This window comes from Rhinatrema bivittatum, chromosome 1, assembly GCF_901001135.1.
Source record: "Rhinatrema bivittatum chromosome 1, aRhiBiv1.1, whole genome shotgun sequence".
Lineage (NCBI taxonomy): Eukaryota > Metazoa > Chordata > Amphibia > Gymnophiona > Rhinatrematidae > Rhinatrema > Rhinatrema bivittatum.
In genome coordinates this window covers 349,155,095-349,178,199 of record NC_042615.1, presented here as the reverse complement: position 1 = coordinate 349,178,199, position 23,105 = coordinate 349,155,095, and the positions used below count along the sequence as shown (strand labels likewise).

General features: G+C 44.9%; 1 protein-coding gene across 1 annotated transcript in view; it reads right to left on the bottom strand.

Annotated features, from left to right (window-relative positions):
- The window catches only part of PLAC8 (placenta associated 8), a 40,002-nt gene extending 22,544 nt beyond the window's left edge, over positions 1–17,458 (bottom strand). The window contains exon 1 of the mRNA XM_029599584.1: positions 17,389–17,458. The gene's annotated coding sequence lies outside the window, so the exon portion shown is untranslated. The remainder of the gene's footprint in view (positions 1–17,388) is intronic.
- Positions 17,459–23,105: the final 5,647 nt, after the last annotated feature.

Here is a 23,105-nt window from a genome sequence, read left to right as displayed (position 1 = left end):
AAATATACCAGCTTACGTGAGTATGTTATTGAAATAGGTACATGCTTTCAGTGTAGTCGTGCATAAGCATGCATATGTGTGTATGTTGTGAGGTAGAGATACGCAGATTTTATTATACACGTGTATCTGATACGCATGGGCTATAAAAGACTATCGCAAATCTATGCACGGTCATACATGTGCATTAATGTGACCATATACAGTTGTCTGAAAGTTCTCCTCCCTATGTATATGAAAGATGCACGAATAGAAAATAGTCTGGGTTGAAGTCTTAACGGTTGACCCTATTGCTAATTCAGCCTCTCTCATGTCTGTTACTGTGTGTCCAGTCAGGGATGAATTTTCAAAAGGTTTGCATGTGTTAGTAGCATGCACGCACGTAAATAGTATTTTGCAAAAGCCTGAAGTATGTGCATCTTAGCTGTATCACACAAAAAAGTTAAAGGGAAAAAGGGGCATTCCAAGGCAGGGTTTGGAGGTTCGCGCATAACTTGCTATTTTGTAAACGGTACACGTGCATACCTTACAGGACTAACCTGCTATTTGACTCTCACATTTGAAATTGTGCTCGTCTTATGTCTGTAGATTTTGGGCAGGAGGTCTGAGTGAACTTCTGGGGGTTCAGAGTAAAATGCTAGAGGATCTAGCTAAACTGGAGAAGGTCTGGGTGAATTTGGGAAGGTATTGGCAAACGGGTGATTCTAAGTACTTTCAGAAGCGGAGTGCGTTCATACTTTATAAAAAATACCTGGCTCTGCATTTAATTCTGTGTTATGATGTGTGCAATGTTAAAAATATACATCGCTTACGCAGCGGTTGAATGAACAGATGCAGGAATACTTTACGTTGAATTCTGGTGGGGAGGTGTCACCTATTACTGTATGGGAATGCTCCAAGGCGGTGGCAAGAGGGATTCTGGTCGCTAGGGCCACTGCATGCAAACGCCAAGAACAGGGGGCCCGTCTAGACTTGCTCAACAAAATTTCAGCTCTCTCTCAGGTCCATATGCAAACGCACTCCAAGCACTGCTACCAGAAGATACTGGCTCTTAAAGACGAGTTAGCTCAGCTAGATAATAAGCGGATACTTTACGCCTTGGATTCTTTACGACAAAAATACTATGAAGGTGGAAACAAGGCAGGCCGCTATTTAGCTTGTCAACTTCGGGCGCGGACCGCTCAAGCTAATATTTCCAAAATCAAAAATTCCGCTGGAGAAGTCCTTAATGCCTCAGCGGAGATACGTAATACTTTTACTGAGTTCTTTCAGAGCCTGTATCAATCTGAGGATTCCATTCAGCTAGCTGATATAAATGCCTATTTGCATGGCTTGGATTTGCCAAGCTTGACATTGGAGCAACGTCAGAGCCTGGACGTGCCTATTCAGCCTCTCGAAGTTGAGGCGGTGATTAAATCCCTGAAACCGGGAAAATCGCCTGGTTTAGATGGGCTTTCTGGAGTATACTATAAAAAATGTGCATCCTCGGTGGTAGAACCCTTAGCCCAGTATTTTAATAACCTCCGGGAGGGAAAAGGAGTAGGTCCCCATAACAATACCGCTGGCATTACTGTCATTCCGAAACCTGGGCGAGACCCGGCACAATGTGGCTCGTATCGGCCCATATCATTAATTAACATGGACCTAAAAATTTTGGCACGTGTCCTGGCTCAGCGGCTCAATAGGTTTCTCGGGCAGTTAGTGCACACCGATCAAGTAGGATTTATCCCGCAGCGCATGGCAGCAGACAATATCAGAAAAGTCATTGATCTCATATGGTGGGCCAGGAACACTCAAACTCCTGCGGTACTCTTGTCCCTAGATGCTGAAAAAGCCTTCGACTTGGTGCACTGGCCCTTCCTTTTTTCCACTTTACAACATATGGCCTTTGGGCCTTTCTTTTTGCAATGGTTACAGCAGTTATACGATAACCCCGCGGCCCGGGTTAAAGTGAATGGTGGCTACAGTACCGCCTTTCCTATCAGACGGGGCACCAGACAGGGGTGCCCACTTTCCCCTCTGCTATTTGCCTTGTACCTGGAACCCTTAGTCACCCGAATCCGAAAAGCTAGGGACATACACGGCGTTCGATTGGGGCCTGCAGAATACAAGGCTTCCTTATTCGCCGACGATATCCTTTTAACATTAACGAGCCCCATAGTGTCCCTGGAGGTGGTTACCCGTGAACTGCGGCAATTTGGCAACGTAGCGGGCCTCAAAGTGAATTTTTCAAAATCTGAACTACTTAATGTGACCTTGAGTCCCGTAGACATGCAAACTATACGCAGTAAATTCCCGTATAAATGGGCAAAATCTCATATTAAGTATCTGGGGGTGTATTTATCCGCTAGGCTCACAAATCTGTTCCATTTAAATTATACGCCGCTCTTAGACAACTTGACAACGGATATGAGCCGATGGAATAGGCGTACATTTTCCTGGCTGGGCAGAATAGCTATCACTAAAATGACAATTTTGCCCAAATTTCTATATTTGTTTTCTGTCCTACCAGTGGAGATCTCTGCACTGCTGATCCGCCGCTGGCAAAAAAGGTTATTTGATTTTATTTGGCGCCGACGCCCACCCCGAATAGCGCGTCAAGTTTTATATAGTCCCAAATCACAGGGGGGCCTGGGCGTACCTGACCTTTTGAAGTACTATAGAGCGGCTCAATTACGGGCAGTTTTGGATATACACCGTACACTGGAAATTAAACAATGGGTGACGATTGAACAAGCCCTGTTAGGTCCTATGGCTTTGAGGGCCATATTTTGGCAACCTAGAAGCTCCTGGTGGACTGTTAAGGACATAACGTGGCCCCTACAGGTGACCCTGACTATTTGGAAGCAGAGTAGGCGGCAAGTAGTTGGGGACTATAAATATTTTTATCAAACTTCTCTTCTCTATAATAGATGCATTTCACAGGTGGCAGCTTGGAGGGCAGCGGGTCTCACCACAATTGGTCACTTGATGTCTCAAGGGTCGCTCTTATCCATGCAGGGTCTAATGGACATTTCACCTTTTCGTTCAAGGGATTTTCTGGCGTATGCTCAAGTAGTTCATTTCATTCAGTCTCTTCACCGTGCTAACGAGTTAAGACCCAGTCGCTCGCTGTTTGAGTCACTGGTGCAAAATAGTGACCGACTGAAAGGTCCTATCTCTAAATTATATCATGCACTTTCTCCCACTGGTCACGCAGTCAGCACATTTGAGAAGCAGTGGGCATTGGATCTGGGGGAGCAACTACAACCGCAGTTTTGGGAGGCCATATTATATTTTGCTAGGAAATGCTCCATCTCCGCAGGCTTGCGGGAAAATTGTTATAAAATGATATACAGATGGTACTTCACCCCAGATAGGATTAATAGGATATATCCGACTGCTTCCGATTCCTGCTGGCATAAATGTGGAAGTAGAGGTACATATATCCATATATGGTGGACATGTCCAAAAATTCAAATTTTTTGGGACCTTTTATTTGACTGGCTGAGTGACTTGTTTCAAGTGCCCCTACAGGCATCCGCCTTGATGGCCTTACTGCATGTGTTCCCAGATGCCCTTCATAAAAACCAGCAGCGTTTCTGTTCTCATACCTTTATAGCTGCTCGCACAATGATAGCAGTTCGGTGGAAAACAGAACAGGTACCGAAGATATCGGAGATTATTGATAAATTACATTCATATTATCGTCTGGCTTCTTTAACAGCTGCTAAATATGGGAGAATGGCATCTTGTCGTGCTTCATGGAAACCATTTGTGGAATATATTTCTTGCATGTAATCTGTGATTAGATTAAGAGCTTAGCTGTTTTTGGTGAGTGGGGGTGGGAGTGGATTCAACTCCACATTTATATGGGGTTGGAGAGTAGGTGGGTAAATGCATAAGAAGATATCATTTACCTTGAGGAATTTGGTAACAGACCAAGGGGAGCTCCCCTGCCTAGGTGGGGGGTTGGGAGGGAGGGGGGAATTAGGGATGTATTGTCTCTGTTGTATTCATGTTGCTATTGTAATAACTTTATTATATTGAAAGTTAATAAAAGTATTAATTTCAAAAAAAAAAAATATACATCGCTTAAAATAAATGTGCATAATTTTATAAAATGGGTAGAGAAAATATGTGTGCTCCCGCATTACAAACATATGCATGGACTGAAACATATCGCATGTACTTTCAGTACAGAAATATGCAAATATTTTATCAACTGTGGCTCCTGGCACACAGTTTATAAAATTCTATCATGAATCTCCATGGGCCCACTTGTGTGTTGAAATGATGTACCGCAGTCAGTTATAAAAGCTGTGCACACACTTTTCTGTGTACCCAAGTGCAAATTTAGGTTATTTCTAGTTCAGACAGCAGTAGCACTTTTTGGAACCTGATCACTGCATCAATGACCTTATGAGGAAGGAAAATGTAAAGTCCAGATTGGTGAATACAGTCAAGTATGCACCAGGGTTCCCTTCAGGTGCGGAGATTGTTGAAACAGGAAGGAAGAAGACTAGAAAGAGCTTGGCGCCAATTCATTCTGATTTGGATAAAGAGTTATATACATCCCATAATAGAAGGTAGAGGTCAGATTGCATAGGCCATGATAAATAATTTTTGCAGTTGTAAAACTTTTTTTACATCGTTCTTCTGATAAGGTACTTACAGATAAGAGAGACCTTGACTAATGCATTTGTGGCCTTTGCAGATAAGATTACATCTATTTGTAGTCTTGGGAAAAGAAAAGGAGGTTGATTTTATAACAAGCCATTTACTCACCTAAAGAGTACGTACACAGGTAAATCCTATGGATAAGCCAATGGCATATATTCTAGCAATTTTCAAAAGCTCACTTATGGGCCGATGCAGTAAAGTGTGCTCAGGCTAAGCGCACTATTAGCCCCTGTTTGGCTGCGCGTTTTCCACATGCTATTTTTACCCCTTATGTAGTAAGGGGTAAAATATAGTGTGGAAAACGCGGTGCCAAACCCCCCGAAATTAATAGTGCCCGCAACATGCAAATGCATGTTGATGGGCCTATTAGTCATTCCCGCACAATACAGAAAGTAAACGCCTGCCAAAGGCAGGAGTTAATTTTGGCCGGCACTGGGAAAGTGTACAGAAAAGCAGAAAAAAATGCTTTTTTGTACACCCTCCAACTTAATATCATAGCGATATTAAGTCGGAGGCCCCAAAAATAAAAAAAAATCAAAAATTAAAAAAAAAAAATTAAAAATCTGCCCACGGCCCGCGGGTTGGAAGACAGACGCTCAATTTTGCCGGTGTCCATTTTCCAAACCCGTGGCTGGCAGCAGGTTCGAGAACAGACACCAGTAAAATTGAGCATCGGCTGTCAAACCCGCTGACAGCTGCCGCTCCTGTCAAAAAGGAGGCACTAGGGATGCGCTAGTGTCCCTAGCGCCTCCTTTTACCGCGGGCCCTTTCTGAATCGCGCGGCCAGGAGAGTGGCCTGGGCACACGCCGGGAGAGCGGGCGCTCACCGGCTCTCCCGCGGGTTTTTCTGTATCGGCCCGTTACATGGGTAAAGTGCACCTTCGCATGTAAAACCCATTTTTAAAATGTACAAAAGCTTTTAAAAATGAAGCCCATTATAAATGCTTCCCTGACTGAGCAAATCTTACTCGATTCTTTGAAAACTGCGGTGATTCGCCCCAAAAAATAAAATCTTGCATAGGCTCAGCGTGGCGCACAAGCCCCAGGATGCGAGTATGTCCCTGGGTGTGGGCGGTCTGAGGCGGGGCAGGGTGTGGCCTGTGCCTGGGATCGCGGGCCGGCTGTTGGCCGGCGCATGTAAGTTACACCTGCCAGGAGGCAGGCGTAACTTCTTCAACAAAGGTAAGGGGGGGGGGGTTCTAGGTAGGGCTGGGGGGCGGGTTAGGTAGGGGAAGGGAGGGGAAGGTGTGGGAGGGCGGAGGGAACAGAGGCAGGCTGCACGGCTCGGTGCGCGCAAGTTGCACAAATGTGCACCCTCTTGCGCACGCCGACCCTGGATTTTATAACATGCACGCGGCTGCACACACATGTTATAAAATCGGGCGTAGATTTGTTTGCGCCGGGTTGCGCGAACAAATCTGCACCCGCATGCAGGTTTTAAAATCTGCCCTAGAGGGTAACAGATGGGGCATTTCATAAAGTAAGACAATAGTTAGAAAAGTTAGTTAATGAGGATAAAAGCGAACCGTCAGGCCTAAGATTTAAAAGCGAACCGTCAGGCCTAAGATTTAAAAGCAGATTTAAAAGCAGCCCCACCAAAAGGTGGGTCTTCAGATGGGATTTAAACAAGGTTAGAGAAGGAGCATAACGCACCAGTTCAGGAAGTCTACGCCAAGCACATGACACAGCCAGGTGGAAAGCACAGAGTTGGGAATTGGCGGTAGAGGCGAACGGCATAGGTAGGAATGGCTTGCCTGAGGAGCAGATTGCAGGAGGTGCGGTGTAGAGAGAGATAAGAGAGGAGAGGTAGTGAGGTGCTGCAGACTGAAGTCATTTGTGGGTGAGAAAGAGGGGCTTGAACTGTATGCGGGAATGGATAGGGAGCCCATGCAGTGACTTCAGAAGAGGGATTATATGGGTGTAGCGACTTTTGAGAAAGATAAGTCGCACGGCTGAATTTAGGACAGATTGCAGTGGAGAGAGATGGCTTGCTGGGAGACCTGTGAGGAGCAGGTTGCCATAGTCTATGTGGGAGGAGATGAGAGAGTGGATAAGGGTTCTAGTCGTGTGTTCAGAAAGAAAAGGACCTAGATAATCTGTCTGCTTCAGGAATTCTTTACTGCAGATGTATTAGAGCCCTATCAGTCTGACTTTAGAAGGGGTCACAATACTTAGTCTGATTTCGCTAGAGGATCAGCTCTGCCTTGAGTTAGATTGGAGAGATTCTGCGTTAAATCATTTCATTTGATCTCCACTATCTGCGGCATTCGACCCAGTAGACCGTGACATACAGTTACAAATTTATTTATATTTATTTTTGATTGCTTTTATTCGACAGTTCCAAGAAATCTTGCTGAAAGCTGATTAATCTTGCTGGTTGAAATCTTTTCTGTTAGGAGGAACTCAGAGTTTTGTTGGGGGGCTGCTTGTCTAACCCCATGGTCTTTGTTTATATGGAGTCCCCTTCGGGATCTTCTATCTTACCCATTCTTTTTAACATTTATCTTCAGTCATTGGGAGAGGTAATGAGGAGACATGGCGTCCATGTTTATCTTCATGCAATGTACAAATGTATGTACCTTTAGTAAAGGACCATTGGGGAGCAGCAGAGTTACTAAATTAATGTATCCAATAGGTGAGAGGCAGGATACAGGATCATTTGAAATTAAACTTTGAGAAAACTACAATTTTGTGGACCAGTAATTGGGGAATTTAAAACCTGGACACTCATCTGGAGATGGACAGTCTGATACTTTTACCAAAGCTTCAAGTACAGAATTTGGGAGTTTTATTAGCTTTCAACCCGCTGAATACTACACAAAGGGCCTGATTTTCAAAAGCACACACATGACTAAAACTGAGTTTTATATGTGTAATTGCACTTTACCCATGTTTGTGATCTTTAGAAATTTGCTCCAATGTATGCCATTAAATTGTAAATAGATTTTACCCACATTAAAGGCAGGATTTTAAAACCCCGGTGCGCGTAAATCCCGGGCCTTACATGAGCCGGGCCAATTTTCACACGGGCCCCAGGACATGTGTAAGTGCCGGGGCCTTAAAAGGGGGCGGCGTGGGGGTGGGGCGGGGCTAGAGGCACCCGGTACAGTGACCATTCGCTGCTGTGCCGGGGGATCGCGTGCCGGCGCACACAACTTGCTCCTGCTCCTTTTGCAGGAGCAAACGGTGAGTAAAAAAAATGGGGAGTGGGGGGGGAGGGCTAGGATAGGGATAGGGAGAGGGTAGGAGAGGGGAAGGGAGGTTAGGGTAGGAGATGGGGAAGTTCCCACCCAGTCCGCTCCTTCATTAGAGCGGACTGGGAGGGAACTGGGGAAGACCCTGATGTGGCGCCGTGTGAATTTGCTAAATTATACCCCCCTTGTGTGCGCTGACCTGGAATTTTATAACATGTGCGCGCATGTTATAAAATGATGTGTCCATGTGTGAGTGCCAAGTAGCGCATGCACATGGATGCGCTCGCGTAATTTTTGAAAATCTACCCCTAAGTGCACTTAACCTGGGTAAATGGCTTTTGGAAATTGCATTGATAGTATGTTACATTTACATGTATAACTCCTTTGAAAATTCGCCTGTAACTTTGGAGGCTCATATGCTAACAGTAGCCAAAAATGCCTTTATCAAACTCTGCCTTGTCTGTCAATTAAACTATTTTTATATCAAAAGGATTTGCAAACCATTACTAGACCCTTGTAATTCCTAGGATAGACTTTTACAATGTTTATTAAGATTTTTTATATATGTTTTATGATTATCATGATGTTCATCATGATATGTTGTATGATATTTATTTAGGATATGTCTTAAGATGTTTATTGGGATGTTTGTATGATGTTTATTATGATGTGTAATATGATTTTATCGCTGATGGTATTTATAATTTAATTATACATTTAATCATTTTTTATGTTTTTATTGTTAATGTGTCCCGCCTTGAGTTTATTTTGGAAAGGTGACATAATATTTCAGAATTAAATTAAATTGAATTGAATTAAATTAAATATACATTTGTGGTGTGGTGGGATTGGCCAGTAGTTCAAAGATTTTGGAAATTGGTGAAAGGGCAGCTAAAAAAAAATACTATCAAAGGATATCTTTCTTGTGGCAAAAGTATTTTTATTGGGAATTCTGGTACAAGGTGCATATACTATAAACACAAAACTGATTACCCACTTATTAGTAGCTGTTAGAGTAGCAAAAGCTACAAAATGGAAAGCAAGGCTAAGGCCAAGTTTTATCAACTGGATAGATAAAAGTTTAGGGATGCCTTTAAATGGAGAAATTGACTCTGGACAAACATGAGAATAGTAACAAAATTTCTGAAACACTTTTCCCTTTCTTGAAGGATTTTGCAAGATATTTTTACAGAAAACAAACTATAGTTAGTTTCAGAATTGTTAAAATGATCTTTCAGAGAGATAGTTCTATGGCAGGAAGGAGTGTTGGGGTGAGGCTGGAGACGGGAGAAAGAGGAATGGGGTTGCAGAGGGGAGGGGAGAGAGGAGAAAGGGCAGGAGTCAGGCTGAGAAATGGGAAGCAAGGATGAATTCAAGGGGACAAGTGAAGAAGACAGGAAGGGTGAGGGGAAGGGGAAGGGAGTAAGTGGGGAATGGGGAAGGAAGATAAGGGGGAGATTTACACCTGCTGCAATGCAGAGGGCTCTGTTACTGGGAAATAAAAGGGTCATTTTTCAAAACACGATGGGCCATTATCGCATGCGTTAGGACCTCATCGCGTGTGATAGCAACCTAATGCACGCGATAATGACCGCATTGCAACGATAAATTTAAATGAGGGAAAGGGGAGGGGTTTGGGTGGGATTTAAAACATTTTAGGCCTGGTTGCGCTGAGGCCAGGTGCACGCTATCATCCCCCTGCCCCTTTTCCGGCTGCGGCTCTTCATTCCGCTAAATTGATAGCGGAATGAAAAATCTAGGCCTTTGTAAGAAAATTCAATAAAGCATTCTAGTTTTGAAAAAATGTGGGCAAGATTGTTTTCCCCACCCCAGAAAACTAGAGCAAATAAATATGTCTTGGAAAATATAGTATTAGAACAATAACAATATCAAGTATGAAACAGAGAGAAAACAGGTGATAATTTTGGTGTAACATTTCTGCAAGGGGTAACCTGCACAGAGCGGCAGTTACAACCTTGAACATAAAGACAAGGGGGTAACCTGCACAGAGCGGCAGTTACAACCCTTAACACCTTGCTGGGAAGACTGAATGGACCTTTTTGGTCTTTATCTGCTCATTCATTATGGGGCAGATTTTAAAACCTGCGCGCGGGGGCAGATTTGTTCGCACAACCTGACGCGAACAAATTTACGCCCAATTTTATAACATCTGCGCGCAGCCACGCGCAGATGTTATAAAATCCAGGGTCGGCGCGCGCAAGGGGGTGCACAACTGTGCAACTTGCGCATGCCGAGCCGCGCAGCCTGCCTCCGTTCCCTCCGAGGCCCTGCACCTTCCCCTCCCTTCTCCTCCCTAACCCGCCCCCCAGCCCTACCTAGAACCCCCCTTACCTTTGTTGAAGAAGTTACGCCGGCCAACGGCTGGCCCGCGATCCTGGGCACAGCGGCAAATGGCCGCTGTGCCTGGAGGCTCAGGCCCCGCCCCCGGACTGCCCATGCCCCGCCCCTTTCGCAAGCCCCAGGACATACGCGCGTCCCGGGGCTTGTGCGCACCGCCAGCCTATGCAAAATAGGCTTGGCGTGCGCAGGAGTTTTTTTTAAGGGTTACGTGCATAACCCTTTTAAAATCCGCCCCTATGTTACTATCACCCTTTTAGATACCAGAAAAAGTACATTCTGCAACATGCAGATAGTTTGGTTTATTTTATTGAGTTATTGTCACACTGGCTTGTGAAATTTTTGGAAATAAAGGTTAACAAAACCAATTATATATGACAATATCTTTTTATTGGATTAACTTAATACTTTTGTTGACTAGTTTTCAGAAGCAATTACTCCCTTCCTCTGGCCAGAACAGAATGAACAAAAGATGACATTTACCAAAAAATAATGGAATCATAAAAGGCATTCCAATGAGAAGGTGAAGGAAAAGGGCACCAAGTGATCAGAAGGTGATGGGGAGTATAATTTTATGGCTCATAATGAGTTAAGAAACCTAGGTCTTTGAGCCTTTTCCTTGTATAATTTTGGCATGGATAGACATGAAAAAACATGTGATGTTTCTTACATAAATTACATTTACAACAAAAACTAATTACAGGAGTAAAACAAAACACATAATAAATCAATTTGTTGCAAAAGCGTATTTCAATTGCCGCCCGTATCCATTACCTATCATAATTGCTCATCCTAGTAAATAAAGCAGATATTTCTCTCTGCAACTTAATGGATAAGCCCATTGATCATCCTTGGAAATTGCCTCCAACGTGCTCTCTTACTGGTCCCAGTAGTTTGCTGATTTTATAGCATTTAAGTAGCAGATGCAAAGGATTATAATCTGCTGTTTGCAGAAACTGGGCACCCAAGCATGACAAGCTGCTGTTTCCATGAGCAGCTCAGGAGAAAAGGGAGACATCACAGGATGGTACCAGATAGTGGCCATTTTCTAGGAAATAAAAGGTACCAAACTGGAGCCAGCAACAGCCTCAGTCTTCTACTCCAGGTACATTAGAGGAAAAGGAAGCAAATTCAAAAAAAGGTCCCGAATTGACATCTTGGCATGACCTGGCAGAAAATTGCCACTGGTACCAGAAGCTCTGAGCAATGTAACCAGTGCCGGCCTAGCTTTAGGGAACAAGGAGATAACAGGGAACAAGGAGATAACATTTTTGGAAAGTCATTGTGTAAAATTCAGGCACAAGGCCATCCCAGGGGAAATGCGAGTAGCAAAATCAGGGAAAAATTACTTGTAGCTTTTATTATCTGAACTTGGGACATTTCTGCCCTGTTTTCTGACCAGTCTCAGTATATCCTCTGCTACCACTCTCCCTGTGGCTTGCTTTCATCTTGCTTTGTTTTCTGTTACCATGGGCTGATGCAAAAAAAAAAAAAAAAAAAAGTGTGCACAGCGAACTGTTGAACTCTGAGCTGTGTGTACATTTTTTATGCACAAACTCTACTTACAATTTAGCATGGAATTTTGCACACAAAAAATGTGCATACAACATTGTGCTTTTAAATTTGCACCTTTGCATGGAAATCCCATGCTAATGATGGCACTAGGTTTTACACTGCAGTGCAGAGAGGTGCATTGGCTTACCTCCTGTTTATTTAGCACCAGAAATTACTTTACTCCACCTACTTCAAGGTGGAGTAAAGTTTTCAGGGCTAATATTAGTCTATAACTGAAACTGGAGTACCGGTGCAGAGACCTCTGGTTGGGCTTTTATGTGTAGAAAACAAGCTTTGTGCACAAACATGTTTTCTATGCATACACTTGTTTTTCTGTGTGATAAGCCTTTTCTGTGTGCACATTTTTTTAAACTTCTGATGCATTAGGATACAATTAGCTTACTGCATCGGGAATTTAAAACAATATCAGCTTGTACATTAGGAAACTGTGTGCTGAGTTTCAGGGCACAGTTTTAACACTCAGCTTTTTGCATCGGCTCCTCAGTTTGCTTCTGCTTTCACACTTGTCTTTCTTTTTAGCTAATAAAGATTTAGTCACTAACAAACCCAGTGTTCCTTCCTGATATAGGGAAGAGACATTCAGTTTTACTGGTCCCTAATATAAACAAAGGGATGGGGGAAGGTGAGCTTTCATTATCAGCCACACTGCCTGGGTGTCTGAAAGCTCAGCTGTTGTTATGAACAAACAGGAGAAAATCAAGGGGCAGAAAAAAATTACTCTCCCAAAAGGTGAGGGTAAATCCTGTCCAGCAGAACCACAAACAGATCTGCTCTTCAGCACTACTGTAAAATGTGCCAATTCACCTGGTTCTCAGACCAAATGGCTGAAAAGGTGCTGTACAAATGCAAAAATGTTAATTTGAAAATGCTAATTTCTTCAGAAAGACGCAGTAGAAATGTACTCTCCTTTCTTCCCTAAATCCTACACAGACCACAGTCCTGCATCACTGTCCTTCCAGACTTGGGTTTATGTGTAGGCCTATTAGGCCTGTGCTGGGGGAAGGAAATTTCCTGGTCCCCACCACCCTGTAGACCTCTGCCCAGCCAGTCAGTGCTTCCTCTGGCGGCACTCAGTTATCAATCCTAACGTCCCTCCCCATGGACCTCCGATATCTAGTCCCTTTCCCTCCAGCCCCATGGACACGAGGAATTCGGCCGCAGTCTAAATGTACGGCAGTAAGTGTGAAGTCCGAGCCAGCCTATGCCTCTGTACTCACAGAACCCGGCCCCTTTCCTCTCCAGGATTCTGTGCAGGACAGGGCCACAGGCTGACTCAGTCCCTATAGGCTTTGCTTATTGTTTACAGTGTGCCTGGAGCCCTGACCTTTATGGGGGTTGGTGGGATGTGGAGCAGGGGAAGGGGCAGGAGATGGGGGATCAAGGCATTGGTTCTGAGGTCCTGAGGCTCGGTTGTCCATAGGGGGGGATAGGGGGGCTGGGGCAAATATGCCCCAGCTGGGTATCCACCTGGAGATTGGGGTCAGGGTCTCCTGCTAAAGGTAATGGTGCAGAGGTTAAGGGCAACGTGCACATTGGTGGACAGTGCCTTTGATAGTGCCTTTTTTTTAGAGGCCTGGATGCTTTGGCGGCCCCCATGGCTGCAATAATAGCCTGCCCGTGACCTTTTTCTTTTTTTAATCTGTTTTGTTGGGGGGGGGGGGGGTTTGCCCCTTTAAGACACAGTAGTCTCAGGAGAGCTGGGCCCTGCCAGTCCCAGAAGTTTACTTACAGCCGGCAGCTAAAGGGGGGCCAGCAGGATGAACAGGAGTGATGGGGAGAGACCCTAGAACTGATGGTGGCTGCAAACTGGAAGTGTCACCCTGGTTGTGGCACAGCCAAAAGTCAGCCCTGTGGGAAGAGGAAAGAGGACGGCGGCAGCGGCAGCGGCAGCGGCAGCAGCAGCAGCAGACCGTGGAGCTGGCGGCAAGAGCATGATGGAGAGCTCTCACTACACTCAGCCCCGCCCTGCCAGATCTCTCGAACTAACGTAGGTGAAGGGGCTATCATGGTAGGATGCGCCCCACTCAAGCACAGGTGTCAGGACAGTTATTCTGATTAGCCATACCCCCCCCCCCCAAGGGAATGGAGAATAATATGGCATCAATAGTGCTTAGGGGTGGCAAAACCTGGAATCAGTCGCCAGCCCTTTCATTTAACCTCGCTGCACTGACGGACTTAGGGGCGGATTTTCAAAACTCCGCGAATAGCTTACTTTTGTTTGCGCTCCAGGCGCAAACAAAAGTAAGCTGGATTTTAGTAGATACGCGCGGAGCCGCGCGTATCTACTGAGGGGCGGATTTTCAGAGCCCTGCTCGCGTAAATCCGCCCAAAACCGGGCGGATTTACGCGAGCAGGGCCCTGCGCGCCGGTGAGCCTATTTTACATAGGCTCACCGGCGCGCGCAGAACCCCGGGACTCGTGTAAGTCCCGGGGTTTTCGGAGTGGGCGTGTTGGGAGGCGTGTCGGGGGCGGGGCCGGAGCGCGTGGCGTTGTGGCGGCGTGTCGGCAGCGTTTTGGGGGCGGGTACAGGGGCGTGGCTACAGCCTGGGGGCGTGGCCGCGCCCTCCGTACCCGCCCCCAGGTCGCGGCCCGGCGCGCAGGAGGCCCGCTGGCGCGCGGGGATTTACGCCTCCCTCTGGGAGGCGTAAATCCCCCGACAAAGGTAGGATGGGGGTTTAGACAGGGCCGGGCGGGTGGGTTAGGTAGGGGAAGGGAGGCGAAGGTGAGGGGAGGGCAAAGGAAAGTTCCCTTCTAGGCCGCTCCGATTTCGGAGCGGCCTAGGAGGGAACGGGGGTAGGCTGCGCGGCTCGGCGCGCGCAGGCTATACGAAATCGATAGCCTTGCGCGCGCCGATCCAGGATTTTAGCCGATACGCGCGACTACGCGCGTATCTACTAAAATCCAGCGTACTTTTGTTTGCGCCTGGAGCGCAAACAAAAGTAGGCTGTTCGAGCTCGTCTGAAAATCTACCCCTTAAAAACCTGGGTCGGCGCGCGCAAGGCTATCAATTTTGTATAGCCGGCGCGCGCCGAGCCGCGCGGCCTACCCCCGTTCCCTCCGAGGCCGCTCCGAAATCGGAGCGGCCTCGGAGGGAATCCTCTAACGCCCTCCCCTAACCTTCCCCTCCCTTCCTCTACGTAACCCCCCCCCCTTACCTTTTTTGGGGGATTTACGCCTCCCAGAGGGAGGCGTAAATCCCCGCGCGCCAGCGGGCCTCCTCCGCGCCGGACCGCGACCTGGGGGCCGGTACGGAGGGCGCGGCCACGCCCCCGGACCGCCCAGGGCCGTAGCCACGCCCCCGTACCCGCCCCCCAAAACGCTGCCGACACGCCCCCAAAACGGCGTGCCGACAGGGACCGCCCCCCGACACGCCCCCCTCGGAGAACCCCGGGACTTACGCGAGTCCCGGGGCTCTGCACGCGCCGGTGGGCCTATGTAAAATAGGCGCACCGGGGCGCAGGGCCCTGCTCGCGTAAATCCGCCCGGATTTACGCGAGCAGGGCTCTGAAAATCCGCCCCTTAGGGTTTTGTCGCCCCCCCCCCCCCCCTATCACCCTCCCACCCCTCCTTGAGGTTGGACTACAGGGAGCAGAAGGTCTAAGGCCCAGTCCCCTAGCTTCCTATGGCAGCTCAAGGGTAGATTTTGTTGTGGCAAAAAATTTAAAAATTCAGAAGCAAATTGGCAAACATTGCCATCTTTTATATTACATTATAAAAATAAAGTCGTTTTACACTGTGATTAGCATGATTTTATATTCTTTTCATTGGGTGAAGAAAAGTGATCTCAAGTATCGGTACAGAGAGGAGGCAGGGATGGAGGGAGGGGAAGGGAGGTGGGTCAGGAATAGGGTGAGGAGAAAGGGGAAGGAGTGTGAAAAAGGAAAGGACTCGGGATGAGGAAAATTAGGAACCTGTGATGGGTAAGAGGAGAGAGAGAGAGAGAGGAAGAATCTTGGATAGAGGAAGGGGAGAAGGGAGTAAGAAGGGTTGGGGAGTGGGTTTCAGGATATGGAGAGAAGGGAGAGGAAGGAAGGGAGGTTCCAGGATCTGGGCCACAGAATCCAAGATCGAGGGGGGAGGGGTCCCTACCATGCCCAGTCCTGTTCCTCCTTGCAGCCCCCTCTCTAACATCCCGCCCAATCTGACACACACACACATACACACCCTCATCCCGCAGCCTCTTTTCCCACCCTCCGATGATCTATATTCAGCCACTCCTAGTCTCCCCAAAAGGATCAGGAAGGAGAGGGCTGTTCTCTGCTGAGTGAGATTCAGCACAACTGAAAAGCAGGAAACCTTCAGTCAGCCTGCTGCCCTTCCAGGTTTCTGCTGCCCTAGGTCCAGGCCTGCCTTGCTGGCTCCACAACATGTAGACATAGAATCCAGAGCATCCAATGTGTTTGCATCTCCTTTAATGCCACTGCTCCACACAGCAGCTGCCACAAAATAGCTTTTGGTCAAGAGAACGTCTGTATTTTATATTTAAGGAATAGCTTGTGTTCTTCCCTGGTTCCTATTTTTTCAATCTGAGAACAACTTAGCTTTATTCCCTAATCCTGCAATAAATAGGTATTGTAAATAAAGAACAAACATACCCCGTTCTGTATGGGTTTTCACTATTATGTGGCACAAGCACAAGAATTTAGCCAAATGGGCCCTAAGCATATAATGTTCCCTGGGTGCTTAATAGAAGGGTTTTCTGCATAGGGAGCTTTATATAAAAATATGTATAAGCCATACAATAGAGATTGGTACCTTTTTTTTTTCTCTTGGCTGACATGACTGATCAAAAATACTCCATAAATGGCATTTAAAATGAAAAAGAAAGACCTCCATTTTACATCATTTCCAAGCCATGTAAATGGCTGTGAGATGTGGAGAGAATTGGCCCTTGGTATTTTTTTATTCTCATGTACATCAAATAAAAAGCTGGTTAAGGATATTTAGCACCGTCCCTCACGTTTCTTTTTGCACATTGTTTCTTATGCATATCTGATGTTGGCAGAATAGAGGCCAAAGAGCAGTAGCAGAAACCTTGCTAGCGAGGCCGAGAATCAGTTTGACTGCAAACAGCTGAAAGTAAATAGAATTTTTAAACCTTATAAGGGAGCAATTCTCTAAAATGGAGGTCAACTCTGCCCATTTCTTCCCGTGCTCTATTGAATTTTGCCACATCCCTGTTGATGAGCACCACTGCAAAAGGTTTTTCAGTCGGATCTTGATGAAACTGTAGATACCTGACCAGTAATCACTGGTACCCTCCCCCCCCCAATTTTAAATCATGGCAACAGGATAGGTGACTTTTCTCCTATAAATCAGTGGAAAGAGTGAGTCTGAGATTTGCAAGAACATGAACTAAGCATCCATGTAAAATAGAATCATACTAATTTAACTTTGTTTTTTTAGTTGTTTGGTTTTTTTTTTACTTTTGTGATCCTTTTTTTTTTTTTCATTCTCTCTTCTCCCTGTTCAAAAATATGACTAAATAAAATTTGGAATTGCTCTGAGTGGTCATTTTACTGCGATATGGGGGAGAGGCGACCTGTCCCCTACCAAATGCTGATGAGCACACTTAAGATTGTCAATAGAGAATTCATACAACCTGTGCTGTGCAGTGCGGGATGGGTTGGCTGCTGGCTTCTTCCAGGCGAAGAGAAGTGGGTGACTTTGAGTTACAGATAATGTATTGTTACTGCATTTCACGCCTACTGAAGCTTTCCCATGACTTTTATTGGTTGCTCGGAGTAGCATCAGCTAACCTAACTACACGGCAATGATCATAACAAGCTGGCTAGATACTTTATCAAAAGAGTTATAAATAAATCCTTCTCTTCCTTGATGTCCTTGTTTTATTATGCAATAACAAGGACTTCAGAAAGTTGTTTGACATGCAATAAAACATGCTTTGTCTAATGTTACACTTCTCAACCTTTATGCTCGAGGCTTTGTCTTTCATGAAAACGAAATGTGTTCGAGATGAGACCATATTTTTTTCAATCCAAAAGTGGTGGGAAGCAACCTGGGTGGACATACAGGGGCCTTTCTTCTTATTGGTATACCATTTCCAGTCCATGTGCTATTGGAGACTTAGTGGGGGTTAGAAAATGGATTTTTGCATTAAAAAGATTGCATTCTAAAAAGGTTTTCAAAAACAATCGGATTGTACAACTTCCCCTTAGATTCTCAGCTAAATATCAACCCATCTCTGAAAAATGTGATGCAGCCCATTCACTTACGTAAAGAATTTGCCAGCACAAGTCAGTTATAGGGACCCTTTAGGTCCTCACCAGCTAAATTGTCCCTAGCTTAAGCCCTAGGCTAGGATCCAGTAATTTGCTGTCCATCACTTTGCTGGCATCTCCAAAGAGGCTTGCCTGGATTGGTCAGTCAGACTTTGCATGCACGAGGAGCAGGCGATAGATTTAGTTTGTTTTTTGAGACAGTTAGTAGTAATCCAGTTTACAGGGCCGGTGCAACCGGATGTGCATACCGTGCATTTGCACAGGGCGGCACACCCAGGGGGAGCGGCAGTGGAGGCAAGCAGATTCATGGCAGCCTCATCTTCAACCTCCCGAGACCTGCTTGGCCGATGTACTGAGAGTGGAGCTTGAGACAGTTAGTAGAAGTGCAGCGTCACAGTGGAAAAATACCTTGGAGAACATGCTCCTCCCCCTCTTCCATCTGCCACCGAAGCCAGCATTTTTTTTTTTAGATTAGATTTCCCTGAGCTTCCCCAAAGCCATAGCTGCACAGAGCAGCATTGCAGGACACCTCTGAGCAGCTTGTTTTGATCTAGCCAGTTCCTGGTCTGTGCCGCTGGTGTTGGCTGCAGAGAATGGAAGGGGCTGTATCAGCAGGGTAGACAGAATTGCTTTCAGGCCTATTTAAGCTTGTAGGGGGTTTATCCTGCAGCAGAACTGGTCAGAAGAGGAGAAAAAAAAGCAGGAGTAGCTGCAGAACTTTTGAGCGAGGCGGGGAGTCCTGTAAAAAGAGGAACGGAAGCATGGTGTGTCTGTGTTTGTGTGAATGGGAGCCTGCCTGCCTGGGCTGTGTGTGTGTTTGTTGTGTTTGAGTAAATGGGAGCCTTCCTGGGTTGTATGTGTGTGTGTGTGTGTGTGCGTGCTGTGTTTGAATAAATGGGAGCCTTCCTGGGTTATGTGTGTGTGTGCTGTGTTTGTGTAAATGAGAGCTTTCCTGGGTTATATGTGTGTATTTGTGTGAATGGGAACCTGCCTGGATTGTGTACATGTATGTATGTGAGAATGGGAACTTACCTGGGTTGTGTGTTTGTGTTTGTATGAATGGGAATTTGCCTGAGTTGAGAGAGAGAGTGTGTGTGTGTGTGTGTGTGTGTGTGTGTGTGTGTGTGTGCGTGTGTGTGAATGGGAGCTTGCCTGGGTTGAGAGTGTGTGTGTGTGTGTGTGTGTGTGTGTGTGTGTGTGTGTGTGTGAAGAAAAGTTTGTGCCATCCTCACTAATTAGACAAGCTCAAGGTGCACTGACTCTTGCTGTAAGATTTGGCAAGCTATACAGAATGGCAGGCGACTGGCTCTGTCAGGACTTGAGTTTTGATTTCCTTTAAGCAGGGATGCCATGTGCATGCAAATCTATCTCATGCATATTCATTAGGGATAGCCTGAAAACATGAGGGTTTGTGACCCTTGAGGATCAGAGGCTCCCCAAACCTGCCTTAAAGAAAAGCCTGTCTGTTGCATGTCCTTAACTGTGCTGTTGACTGACTCTGTGCCTTGTCAATGCATGAGTTCTGTTCTGTATGACAGTAGGTTTAATGCAGTTGTGCAGATTTGATTTACCACTTGCATTTCCAGACTGGTTACTGACCAACTTGTGGAGTGAAATATTTAAAACATGAAGTACCAAAGACATTGAACTCCGAACTGCCATTTGAGGACAAAGGTGTGCAATGAAAGCTAGCACCATACTCTCCAAATGACACTGTGACCTTGGACAAAATATTACAGCTCTTTGTGCCTCAGATTATCCAACTGTACTTGGATAATATTAAATAGTCTTATTTCTCCTTTAGAAGCTGACCCCATGCAATGACCCCCAGAAAATGAATGTGAGACACTAACCTTTTAGATTGCCCATCCATTAGAGTAGTATGGGACACCTTGAAACCTCCCTATAAATGTTGTGACTCTTAGAGAGAGACAGAGGTGAGAGGAAATACAGTCCTAGTAAGTATATCCTTTAACTGATACAAACTACCCTCTCAGACAAATATACTATATAGTTAAAGCAACAGTATTCATAAAAAATATATTTTTTAGGATTTTTGTTAGTAGCTAAAGTCATGAAAATCCTTTCATCATTTTGATGTTTAATTTTTTAAAGATAGATTAGTGTTAAAAATATGGGAAATCTCCACTACCCCAGTTTATTTATCCAAGGAAATTGAGGCACCGATGTGCTGATCCTTATTGGAAGTTCCTATAGGTTTCGCTCTGATATGTGTAAAACGTGAATCCAGCACAAAAATAGCCTAGAGTGGTCTTAGAGAAAAGATATTTAAACCCAGGGATGCAAAAAAAAGGTAATCAAAATGGTTTATTTAAAATAAAGGATAAAAATACAATAAACAAAATATACTGTAACAGAAAAGACAAGGAGATGTTGGAGTCAGACAAAAGAGAAAAGCTACAGGCAAGTCAATATATTAAAGAATCTAGTTAGCACTGCTTTAAAATAGCTGAATCTGCAGATACACCAACACAGATTTTGATTAGGTTAGGCCCTAACAAAAAAATGCTCAGGGTCTGTGCAAGAGAGCATTCGGTGCCCTAGGTGAACCCCCTTCCCTAACTTCCTGTTGGTGGCAGCTCCAGTACTGCACTCCCTTCTTTGGTGGCACTGCTTCTGACAGAGCATCTCTCTGAGCTCTACACTGGCTGGATTTTGCTGCCTCGAAAATGTTGGCTCCGTAGGCGACTACCTAGTTTGCTTAATGGAAGCACAGGCCCTGAAGAAGCTGACCATTGGATTTTTGTAGCCCAAATCATGGCAGGGCAAGGGAAAGTTTGCAGTTATCTTTTTGTTCTGCAAATTGTCTCCAGTAGCCCATGACAGGTGCTGTAAACAAGACTTTCCTGCAAAAGAATCAGTTTCTCCAGCCAGAGGGCACATGGGTATTTGTTAAAGTTTTGCCCCAGTGGGAAAACTGTTCCAGATCTATTAATTGAAAACATTGGTGTAGCCTGTATATTTAAAAGGAAAACCACCTGGGGCAAAACAAGAGCAATTGTGTGCACTGGAACAAAACTTTATTTAAAAAAAATGTAAAAACATCCACCGATGATTAAAAAGGGCAATTTTTTTTTCTGTGCACTTAGTCACACATCATTTGTACCATAAATGAACGGATGGAGACCATGCTAAATACCCAAAAGCTGCTGTAGCTAATTACAGGATATGCTCCTTGCCACTTTGTTTAGAACCCCAGGCATTCCTAGAAAAGGTTCTTAGGTTTAGGATTTTGGCATACTTCAGCATTTCCACTCCTTACTACATATCTGAACCCACTTCTGCCCCATGTAGCTACTGAGATCTCCATGGAATTAAACCAATGGCCTTCCGTTTGACGGTGCATCTAACCAATCAGACTCTTTGGGGTAATGACTCTCCTGCTTCAGTGGCACGTGGCGATAGTAAATAATGGGCTTTCTGTGGGCAGGGAGTGAGTCAGTGTAAGATGTTATGCAAAGTAAGGACTGGTAGAGAAAAAAAAGCTGCTCTTCTTCCGGCTGGGTTTTCTCAAACGAAATAACGGACTGAACCCACCCAGGCAGTCTCCCAAGAATAGAGCGAGAAGACAGAGTCTTGAAAGCAATAATCTGATGGATTACAATTCCGTTTTAAATATAACTTTAGGTAGTCAGTTTTATTTTTCTTAACACCCTGAAAATATTGGCAGAAGTATCAACAAATTTGCATCAACAGTTTCAGCATCAACATTTACAACTTTTCTCTTTGTTGATATAGATAACAATATAGACCTGACTGATTCTTTCCACTATCATATAACCAATCAAATAAGTACAGTTTTAACATATTCTGTGATAGTTTACTTAGAACAGGAACATTTCTTAAAGAAGCATTAGGAAGTAGATGTAGTGTATATGGATTTTCAGAAGGCGTTCGACAAAGTCCCACATGAGAGGCTTCTAAGAAAACTAAAAAGTCATGGGATAGGAGGTGATGTCCTTATGTGGATTGCAAGCTGGTTAAAAGATAGGAAACAGAGAGTCGGATTAAATGATCTGTTTTCACAGTGGAAAAAGGTAAACAGTGGAGTGCCTCAGGGATCTGTACTTAGACCAGTGCTTTTTAATATATTTATAAATGATCTGGAAAGGGATACAATGAGTAAGGTGATCAAATTTGCAGATGACAAAATTATACAGAGTAGTTAAATCTCAAGCGGATTGTGATGAATTGCAGGAGGATCTTGCGAGACTGGAAGATTGGACTTCCAAATGGCAGAAAAAATTTAATGTGGACAAGTGCAGAGTGATATATATATATATAGGGAAAAATAACCCATGTTGTAGTTACACAATGTTAGGTTCTATCTTAGGAGTTACCACCCAGGAAAGAGATCTAGGTGTCATAGTGGATAATACATTGAAATTGTCGGCCCAGTGTGCTGTGGCAATCAAAAAAGCTAACAGAATATTAGGAATTATTAAGAAGGGAATGGAAAATAGAACAGAGGATGTCATAATACCTCTGTATTGCTACATGGTGAGACCGCACCTTGAATACTGTGTGCAGTTCTGGTCACCGCATCTCAAAAAGGAAATAGCTGCACTGGAGAAAGTGCAGAGAAGGGTGACCAAAATAAGGGGCATGGAATGGCTGCCCTGTGAGGAAAGGCTAAAGAGGTTAGGGCTATTCAGTTTGGAGAAGAGACGACTGAGGGGGCATATGATAGAGGTCTACAAAATCATGAAAGGACTTGAACAAATTAATGTAAATCGGTTATTCACTCTCTCAGATAATAGAAGGACCAGAGGGCACTATGAAGTTAGCAAGTAGCTCATTTAAAACAAATCGAAGAAAATTCTTTTTCACTCAGTGCATAGTTAAGTTCTGGAATTCATTGCCATAGGATGTGGTTACAGCAGTAAATGTAACTGGGTTTAAAGAAAGGTTTAGATAAGTTCCTAGAGGATAAATCCATAAACTGCTATGATGGTAATTAATAAGCAATAGTAGCTTGAGATCTATCTAATGTTTGGCTACTTGCCAGTATTTGTGACTTGGATTGGCCACTGTTGGAAACAGGATGCTGGGCTTG